Genomic DNA, 11,684 nt, shown 5'->3' with positions numbered 1-11,684 from the left:
TTAAATGTGTCCAAATGTCTGTGTTTACCCACTGACAAATTGTCATTTAAATAACAGAGTTCTCAAAAGACATTTGAGAGTAATAAAAGCCATCCAGTGTGTCCTCTTCTACAGTTTCAACCATGAAAAGAGAATGAGGTAAAGGCTCTGTGGGAGGTATTCTTTGAATAAAAATGTACTAGTTCTTTATTTCCGTGCAAACAGACAAACAAGCTCTCTCACTCACATAATGGCATGGATTCAACAGCTGTTGTTCCCTACCATTGTCATCAGAGTTGCTGAAATGGCTTCCTTTGTTATTATCAGCAATTGCTCAGTGCATAGTTGATGCTGGTCGCACAGCAGTCCTGATGACATTAATTAACAGAAACGTCGTCGACAGCAAAAGTTAGACAGAGGTCTTGTTAATCAGTTAATCAGAAGCACGCTCATTGTCAACCTTTGTTTTTACTTTGTTTTGCACATTAAGTTTATCTATATCTATTGAAACAGTTGTACATTTCATTTTCCAAATTGTATATAGTTTAAATATTGCTCGTGTATTATTCTATTATTATTTCATGTATATTTTTTTCCTATTATTTAATGTTTACTCTGTATGTGTGCTGTGTGTGATATTTTGCTGCCGAAACACCGTTATTTCCCATTTTTTTGGGATCAATAAAAAAAATATCTATCTATCTATCTAAGTCGGCAGTTCACTGAAATGGCAATATATTCTAGAAATGGCTGCTTGGGGTTCTCAGAGCGACGTTCAGCATGCCCTACATCCTGGCTCGGATGAATTAAAAAAACCAAATGAGTGTAGGAGGGAAAAATGAGATTGATCATCTACTTTTCTCATTAGCTGACTTGCTGTGGCAGGAAACATATGCTACTCTGCCCGGAGCAACCAAAGGTCGATACAACAGCAAAGAGCTAATGTGCAACCTGCAGCAAGGATGAATAGGAGCAAAAAGCACAGTGGCTTCGCTTCTATGATGTGTGATTTCCAGTGGTGGAAGAATGGTTCAGATGCTTACTTTAGTAAAAGTAGCAATACAATATAAGTACTGCATTCAAAATCATCAGCAAAATTAAAAAAAAAGTAAAAATAGTCATTCTGCAGAAAAATTGCCCCCTATGACTGAATTACTGTATAGGCCTATATTACATATACTGAGGCATCAATCAGTACGTTTACATGCACACCAATATTCCACTATAATTCCGAATGTGACAATATTCCGCATTTGATGCGGGTCATGTAAACAGCATATTCCGTTTGGATATTCCGAATAAGGCCGTTTTCCAAATATAGCATTTTCCGATTAAGACGTGGGATATTCCGGTATTATTCCGGTTTTAGAGGCAGTCTTTGGACATGTTTACAGCGCATTTGGAATATGCGGCTCAATCAGGGTTTTTACTGCAGTTTACGCCCAGGCCTCTTGCCTGTTTACGGCTCATGGTCAGCTCTGTGCGTTGCTATGGTTGCTGTACACAAACCAACTAGCTAACAGTTTGCAAGACTGCAGACCCGATAAGGAAAAACACAGCTACTTTTAAACATTATCAAAGACTTAGATATCAACAGGTTTTTGGATATGCGCACACATTGCTATGTCAACCTTTTCAAGAAGCTGGTTGAAGAAATGAAAGAGGGAGGCTGTGTTTGCACGGTCCGACAAGTCCACCACCACTGGAAAACTTTGAAAAAAAAAAAATAGTATTTTGCACAGCTGCCTGTCAACAAGAATATTAGTGTAATATTCACTTTCATTAGTCATGTAAACAGCTTAGTCGGAATATCGTCTTTTTCGGAATAAGGGTAAAAAATGGAATATTGTGTGCATGTGTAAACGTAGTCAATGTAATGCATGCATCAAAAGAGCTACCTTTAACTACTTTATGTGCATTTAAGTGGTTTACTCCAGTGGTTCCCACCTACTTTGTGCCCCCTACAAAGAGTCACCAGATAAATCTCACAACTCCACAGATGTATTTAGATTTTTAAAGAAGAAAAGAACTATGTTCTGCGACACAAATTTATATAGCTATTTTAAACTTTTTGTGTAATATTTGCTTTTAGGGTGAACTATTGAATAAGTTGACCTCTTTTTGCTTTCAACGGTTATCTAAATACACTCATCTGAGAAGTTTAGAAGGGAAACGTCTCTTGGAACTGCTAACAACTCATTGACATCTGACATGTGGCAGGGGGCCCCAACTTGATACTGCTTTACCCGGAGCCAAAAAGGTTGGGAAGCCCTGGCTTCATCTTTAACAATGCATTGTATTTTATAGGTTTATCGCATGCCATCTGGTTCAAGTGGCAAGTGGCAAAAACTGCAGGTAAATGTAGCAGAGTATAAGTAAAACATGGCATAAAATGGAATTATACAAGTTAAGCACACATTTGTAATTAAGCTCAGTACTTGAGTAAATTGACGTATTTACTTCCCACCACTTGTGATTTATAGATTACACACCATTTAACGTCTGCTAATAGTGCTAATAGGAATGAAAAGGTCCGAAAAACTGTATGATCCAAAGTGAGAGAATCGTTTCGCTGGCGCCAAATATCGATATTTGAATGGATAAAATAAGGGGCTCCGAATAGATTTCCCTGCTCCCAGCGTCACTTCTTCATGGCTCCTCGAGGTGGCGCTCAACACATGAACGAGGGAAACTTGAACATAACTTAAATAGCCGAAGAGGAAGAGGTTTTCAACGGGATGGCGGACAGCAGTTTGAGGAAAATAAGAGACGCCCCAGTCACGTTTAAGTCCAAAGTCTGGACCCATAGCTGCTCTATAGTTGTGTCATTTTAATGTACAGACTGAAAAAGTTGTGCTGCAGAATTGTGCTGTTTTCTAACAGTTTGGACTTGCAGTGAATAAAGAGAGAAAACCTGCACTTAACCTTTTTACAGGTATTTTGCATTCATAGGTAGACCAATAGCGTGATGTTTCATCACTGGATTGTCCAGCGATATATTGATTATTGCAGAATTGCTGTATGTTGATATGATCGTATCCTGAGCCATGCAATGGTATCATATTGTGACGTACACTGTTATTCCCACCCCTAGTAGAGTGTACTTAGTTTATATTCAGCGGACCATTGGCTGCAGCTGAGTCTGATCAGCTCAGTGTGAACACTTATAAAAATCCAAAGCCAAATGAGGTTCAAGTGCCAAAGAGGCACAGCTGGGTCTGACTGAGGCCAGGAATGATCTGAACTTTATCTTGCAAACTCAATTGCATCTTAGCTCTTGCGTTGTAAGTGTCAATATTTTAACTTCTCTGAGCACGAGTAGAAGATAAAGATGACCTCAGTATGTATAATCAAACAAGAGGAGAACGAGTATACGATATAGCGAGAGCTGCTATCGTGGAGCAGAAGAAGTGTGGAAACGTGTGGGAGGTGTCTGTGACCTCAGCCTATTTCTGACAGCTGTCAGGTTGCAGTGTTGCTTCAAACAACACACTCTTCATGCTATTCACATGTGAAGAACATTGAATACTTCTACCACTGACGGCTTTATATTGATTATGGGTTTTTGGCCCCGTGCAAGCAGTTTCTGAGACAAAATTGCACGTTGCATTTATTTAGTTGAAGGTCCAAATTAAATCTTCCTGATATACATATCCAGGAAAACATTTAATACATCTTTACTCTTTGACTATGTGTGTGATGACACATTTTCACTCATGAAATGTTAAGTCGTCCACCTGGATGCTTTAAAAATCCTCCAGAAGTAGCCCAGGGATCTATTTCAAACCCAGTTTTTGGCAGGTAAAGTGGTCCATCTGTCGGGTGAACCAGTTTGGATCGTTCCTAAAATATGAGCACATTTTGAACATTTTCCTCTTGAAGTAATGGCTTATTAAGCAGCATTATACAGTGTCCAGTGAGTACACAGTGGGCTCAAAAGGCTTAAAAGCAGCCAGATCACAGCGACTGAAGAGGTCCATGGTAGAAATACCAACACTCATCTGATTCAAGTGCAGAGTTTTACATTAGCTTGTGAAGCTGTGCGTTACACTAAAAAGTATAGATCTGTAATATTCACACACACACACACACACACACACACACAAACACACACACACACACACGCAGTTACTGTAAGTACCACAGCTGTCACTTTCACATGACTTAAAATAACTCTGGTAAAATCCAAGTTATCAGAGTGGAAAATTGCTCCTTTCACATAGTATGCAGTTATTTCTCCGTCGATATTTCATGTTTATCAACACTTTGAAAGCACCAGTTGGTATGTCAATTTGATTACTTTTTTAAATAGAAAGAACCATCTCCATCTAAAAAGAAAGTGAGATTGATCACTTTGCAGAGTGAAGGCAAGAGTCATAATCTCAGTCTAAAATCACTCCAACCATAGTCTCTCATTGATTCAGTCACATTTTGCCTTATTACAGCAATACATCAATTTTAAAAAGGAAAAGTTTGGTGCATTGCAGCAGGTGAAGCTTTACTACTATTTATCATTTCAGGGCCACTTGCGATAGAAACTATTCAAAGACATACTAGAAAAATAGGTAAACAAATAAATCTTTATTTCATATTAAAAACTATTATAATCTACTATGCATGACACAAGGCTGCCTTTACCATTGCATGTTTAACAGGGCCTTAAAGCTATTTCTGTCGCCCCTATGAGGAATTCTAAGTAATGACAACAACACGGTCAGCGCATCCACATGATGCAGCCTCCCCCCCCAAATTGATTGATTATCCCGTCAAATCAAGGAGGACACGGAGGATTAAAAACGACATGGACTCTTCAGAAGAGGTAATTATCTGGTAATTGTTATGCAACAGAAATGTGGGCGGTCCGTCTGTCCCTTTCTGTTATGTTGTTGATAAAATATTGATTATATCCACTTTAAAATCATTCCTGATACTGTTACTGAAAACATCTCCTCACCTTCAGCAGTGAGCTAAGTTCAGAAGTCAAAAGAATAGCTGGAAGGACTTCCAGAACCTCCAAATGCAGAAAACGTCTTCTTACTTCTGTTGTTCACTTCAAGCATACGTCCCATCCTTCAGTTTCATTTAGGGAGTTTTAATTAAGAATGAAAAAGATCATTGTCATATTTTATATTGTGTTTCCCTTTCCAGCAATATTCACCACATTCTGCCCCAAAAAAACAACTCACTACAATCAATACAACCTTACTCATGATGTCTAATGGATTATGGACGAATGACGCATCATCAGCATTATCAACCCATTCAAGTCACAATTTCAAGTTCTGGTGAGTGTAATTTTACACTCTCTCTCTCTTACTTTATCACCAGAACATGTTTAACATGTTTGCACCTGTGGTGTGAACAGGCGGCCTACTCTTGCATTAACAGAATACTGCATCATTAGTAGTCCAACGTACGATAACACACTGAGCCATTGGATTTGAAAGCTCAAGAGCATGCATTTCATTACACACCGACGATGAAAGATAATATCTGGAGATTGATGTTTTGCAAAGAATTTACAAGAATTCCTAGTACAGAAACTTTGCACAGTTAGAAGTAGTTCCCCTGCCTGCCTTTTACTTTCACAGTATGACTCAGCACATCTTTATCTCATCTCACCAGCGCTGCGATGTTTTGTTCACCAGGTAACACCTCTGAAGGTGAGAAGTGGATGTTTACCAGTTTCTTCTCTTTCTGAGACTCTCTGATCCAATCTTCACAAAAGAAATCAATGAAGGGATCAGGAGTCGGGACATCTCAATCACAATACACAATTCAATCCACAGAAGAAGGGAAGCGGTGAGCAGTGGCAAAGTCATGAGAAGCAGAAGGTGTAAATCCAGTGAAGAGGGGAAAAACGCTCTTTGTGTTGCCTTTGGCATGCAACTTGATTTTGAAATATGAACCACACTGCTTCATGGCAGTCAAAAAGTAAATCCAAGTCCTTTGTATTACTGTATGACACAAATAATGTATAAAGCAAAAAATAATTTAATTCTGAGTAACATACAAAAACAAAATCTGCTGTCAGACAGAGAGGGGGGTTATAATTCAAGCGTAAAGTTTAATTTAAAAACACATTATGTTCCTACCATTATGATATTTCAGTTTGTGGGGTATATGGAATGGTTTGGATATTAAACTTACGCAAAGTAAAAATATAAATCAATTCAAGATGTACACAAAATATTTAAGAGGTATAGTCAAGTCAAGTTATTTATAGAGAACATTTAAAACCAACCTAGGCTGAATAAAGTGCTGCATAAAGTTATATTATGTTATAAAAACAAAAGGAAGACAATAAAAAATATAGACACAATGAACATCATACAAATAACACACTTCTATACAAATGTCCCTAAACTAAATCATACGCCAAAGAAACAATCTAGCAGCCGCATTCTGGACAAGCTGCAGGCGTATAGTGTATAGCACGGTTTCTCAAATGGGGGTACGTGTACCCCTAGGGGTACTTTGGAGGACTGCAGGGGGTACGTGAGATATTTAACAAAATGTTTACAAGGCTGTTGTCCAGAACATTGTTCCTCTTTATGTAGACTTTTTTTTTTCCTACCAAAAATATGACATTTGTGTCGCCTTCTTTGGATCTAATCTTGTCTTCCTTCCTTCTACTGTCCTACTTTTTACAAGTTTCTCGCTTTTTTCTTCTTATGTCACTGTTTTTGATACTATTTTGACCTATTCTTGCCTTACGTCCTTCCTTCTTTCTACCATCTTTTTTACAGTTTGTCTCAATTTATCATTAGCATTTAAAGGTTTTTTTCAGTTACAAGGCTGTTGTTTAGTAAATCTATCACTGACAACGCTGTACTGTTATTGTTTATGTACACTTTTTCTACCGAAAATGATTAGCGCTGGTCAGGGGGTACTTGGCTTAAAGAAACAATTCAAAAGGGGTACATTATTGAAACAAGTTTGAGAACCACTGGTGTATAGTATAGTGATGAGGTAGGGTTTGTAGGATAAAGGCAACAAGTCCTCCAAACCATACGACAATATAGGTTGTTTATTCCTACCATCTAATACGACCCACAGGAGCGTTTCATAAATTAGTGCCCCTACAGGAACTACGACCCAAAGTTCAGTAAAAAAACAACAACTCATAAATCACCTTTTATAATCATTTTCAAACGTTTGTTTTAACTCATCCACCAACCCAACCAGCCTCCTTACGCGGCGCTCTTTATACTTTGTCACCTTACTTTCTGCTTTGCTCCCGTCAAATAAGTATGGCCAGTAGAGGGCGCCACCATTAGAAACATGAATATAAGTCGTAAATGCTGCTTGAAAAAAACAACTTAGTGTACGTGGCCGTTTTCTGGGGAGGACAGTCTCGATGAACCTGAAGTAATTGTTTAAGTTAGGCTATCTGATATCTGATTGACACTGGGTAGATATTTGGGTTGTCCATAATAGCATTGGGATAGTTTTTTGTGAGTCAATATAGTGAATATATGATAAATATAGAGTTATATGTTTCAGTTACGGAGAAGGGGTATGACCATGTGTCTATAGCCTACTTAAGAGATAAAATATTTGTTTTTTTATTTGTTACATGTTTGAAACCAAAAAATAAAAATCAAAAAATAAAAATTAAAAGTGAAATTATCTTTAAAGAGAAAAGCACTACTACACAATTGTCCACTGATTAATTCGTATTGTACTCAACAAGCTGCGATGAGAGCATTACAGCACAGGTCTTGGTCTTTTTTGTGAGTGTTTCTGCCAAGCAGGATGGGAGTTGGGCTGTCATTCAGAGTGGATGGCAGAGTACAACCTGCTCATGCTGCAGATGGCAGCTTGATTGTGTTCTGGCACATTACCTGCCACCTTCTATATAAAACGTATAGGCTATTTTGACTGCCACTAAAAAGGTGAACAAATTACAAATGGTAAATAAGAGAGCCTGAGTTGTGAAGCGAGGAAGTTGTCAAAAGTGTGGTGAAAATGTCATTCCTGTTAGAGCACTTCACTTTTAGTGAACATTACATGTTTTATCCAACTCTCTACATTTGCTTTTCCTATTGTTCTATACTAATTTTTAATATATAGTTTTAATTTGGGCCTTTTCTTTTCATAATATGACATTTGACTGCCATCATGAGAGTCTATCAGGAGATGATATAATCTGATGTTTCAGACCATAGCTTTGTTAGTTAGGAAAAGTCTTTGATTTAGATTTTTTTCTTTGTAATGGTTTTGGAAGGCACAGACAACCTGCTGACCAGATCAGATCAGAAAATGATATGTCGTTCTGGAAGGCAGTTATGCATTGGGAGGACTTGTCAAACAAATACAAATACAAATACTTCAGAACAACATATTTGAACACATTCACCTTGAATGCGGTCTCAAAATGGGCAAATTATGTTTGCAGTTAAAAAAACAGGTAAATGAAAAAAAAAAAAATATATATATACTTTTCTGCCCTCCAGTGATTTAAAGTCTTTGGTTGCTGTAGTAATGTAGAGGTCAAGTCAGGGTGTTAAATAAGGCTTTTCATACTGGTCTAAAGTTACTGTAGTCTGTCATCAACAAATGAGCATATTCATACTGTATATTGCAGAAGAAGAACAGTGAGTTCTTACAAAAAAAAAAGAAATTTCCTCTGGAGCCGAAACTGCTAAACCACTTAACATTCAGCAAGAACAGAACTAAAGCGTGAGTTTGGAAATAATTAGTTTCAGAGTTTAAAGGTGTCCTGCCACACATATTTCATTACTTTGTGGTAATGTCTGACGTTCTACCATGGACATATATATAATGGATCAACAGATCCCGTTGCTCTGCACGGAGACCAGTGAAGGATATTAGAAACACTTTTCCGGTGAGCGCCGAGCGTTACTGCGCAGCCTCCAACTGAGAGAGACGACATAAATGTGACGTGAGCAAACTGTCTGAAAGTTGTAAATCTTCTGGTAGCTGTGCCAAGAGAAATCTCAATTATTCCCAATCTTGCAGAGACGGAGAACATAGGTATATGTAAGGAGATAACATAGGCACAGGCTAATTATTGCTAACTAAAATGCTAGTTAACATTAGTAATTAAACTTAAACAGCTAATGTAAGTCGAAACTGCCTGCAAGCTTCTCCTGACTATACGGTAATTCCTCTACTATGCGACAGTAAGTCACGTGGTTATGACACAATCGTTAGCCTATTTTTACAAAAACCTCTGCTACGGGGCCATAACGTGAGATACAAGGTAATGGAACCTTTTATACATTGTTGTGTTTCTTTAGAAATAAACAATGGACAAATAGAGTCTTTAAACGCTTCAGATGTAAGGTTATTCGCTGTCAAAGTGGCGCCAAAATGAATGGCAGTCAATGGGATGCTAAAGGGAGGTGATGGCTTGGTAGCATCAAAATGGTGCCATAGGAGCTACGCGGTCCGAGGAGAAGCTTACCTCCTTGCCATGGACTAACATTTTTTGTGGAAAAAATGCCTTGGTTACCTTGTTTCAAGCCATTCTAGCATGGTATAGAAAGCCTGCAGGAAGACTCAGCTTGATTTGTGCCAGTTCTCATTAATATTCAACAGGCTAAGCTGCTTGACTCTGATTGGCTAACAGCTAGCCAATGAGAGCCTGGCTATCAGCATCCTTTACCCAGCGCAATTGGGTGAGCTAATGAATAGTAATGAGCTCAGGCACCACCACGTCAGACTGACCAGCTTTTATAATTGGCCTGATTTCTCCGCTTATTTATTTTCAGTGGCTAGAGCTGACAGAGGAGGTAGCAGTTCATTTTCACATTCACGACATAACACAAACACATATGGACCTAACATATTTCAAAAAATGCATGGAAAAACGGTTTTGTGTGGTAGGGCACCTTTGGCTGACATGACACAGTGAGAATATGAATAAATGTCTTGCAGCGCTCCGACGGTTGCTGACAGAACATAATAATATCAATGCTTCACATAAAACAAAGTAGACAACACAGTTGGCATGGTAATCACATCCACATATCTTCCGCTTTAGTATGGACTTCACATGGCTTGAAACCAAAAATAGCACACGGTCTTGGTCTAGCTTAGTGTTTTAGTCAAGATGATGATGCTGCAGCTGAATAATAATGCTTTCTGTGTTATGTTGTTGCCATGCACAAAATATCTCCTTTGCTCCCTGCCTCCTCTCCAGAGACTGTGTATCCAGACTGACCTGCATGACTTCACCCTTAATTCCCTTAGCAGGCTAATCTTAGCACTTAGATTGCTGTTAAAGCACACAATGCCATTAGCAGGCTGATACACAGACTGAGATTTCAGATCTGCTTCTACTGTTTATGTCAATATTGTTTCCCAGAGTTTAATGATTGTCTCATGAGTGATTAGAGGGTAGGAAAAAACAACCTATATCGCCGTATGGAGTGGAGGACTTATTGTGTAGGCCTAGTGTATTACATGTCATTTAGCTGACGCTTTTATCCAAAGCGACATACAATTGCTATATATGTCAGAGGTTGCACGCCACTGGAGCAACTAGGGGTTAATGTCTTGTTCAGAGACACATTGGTTGATGTATCGCAGTGGGAATCAAACCCAGGTCTCCCACACCGAAGGTGTGTCATATCCACTGCGCCATCACCACCCACTGTAATAGACATTTTGACTTATCTTACAGTAGCAGGGAAAGCACAGGTGGTACGATTACATTAACGATGGCTCTGTTCCATTATGTGCCCCTGGAGGCCTCTCCGGTGAGCCAGCATGTGCAATACCAAAACCTGGAACTGGCTCAGCCAAATGAAACACAGCCAGCATGTTGTTAACTACAACTGTGCTTAACCTGCTTTGACATGTCAAAATATTTGCAGTGAAAACTCTCTAGTAGAAATAGTGACTAGCAAGTCAAACTTGAATTAGTTCTTTAGACGGTATAATATATAATGATACATCTAAAATTGAATCGGGTGAAAACGATGAATTCAAAGGTTCAAAAAGCTTTGTCTATCGCATAATGATAGGAAATTGTCTTCAGTTAGGGGCTCACTGAAGTGTATGTTTTTTTAAAACATACACCCATGAAACATGATGACTCACATGCAATTATATTCAAAGCAAATAACTACACCAATTCCATAAATAAATAAGAGCAGGTGTGCAGACTGCATTAAAAACTGTTGACGGTCTATTTCGTCTTGTTTAAAATGGATATCGCAGTGGGAATGAAGGAGTTCTTGTTAGGTCTCTATTTGGCCAGAAGTGCTCTGAAGTGTCTTTTTGTCGGCCATGGAGGTTGGTTTGGGAGATTAAAGAAGTCCAGGTTGTCGCTTTTTTTGGCGTTTGGCACTTTTTCCGACATTCTGGGCCTTTTTTTCCAACGCTTTTGTTCGACCTTTGTGACACTTTTTACGACGTTTTTGACGCTTTTTACTAACCGAGCAGGTTTGAATGAGAGAATTTTATACAGTTCTAACAGAAAATGTTCTGTATTTTAACTGTTGGTACCAGGGACTGAAGTTAACTTTTTGGCCACCAGCCACTGTGGCAGGTGGATTTTAAAATCCACTAGCCATACAGGCTTTTTACCAGCCATTTTTTTTGCCTTATAAAAAGGTGAAATACAGGAAATGCACAAGCATCGTTCTTGAACTTGTTAAGAATACACATTTAAGTGCTGTCAAGTTATTAACGAAGTCAATATAATTAATGACTCTTATCAAACATATTTT

Source organism: Sander vitreus, chromosome 7, assembly GCF_031162955.1.
Source record: "Sander vitreus isolate 19-12246 chromosome 7, sanVit1, whole genome shotgun sequence".
NCBI classification, from domain to species: Eukaryota; Metazoa; Chordata; class Actinopteri; order Perciformes; family Percidae; genus Sander; species Sander vitreus.
The sequence above is the reverse complement of the archived record's forward strand: the minus strand, read 5'-3'. Positions refer to the sequence as shown.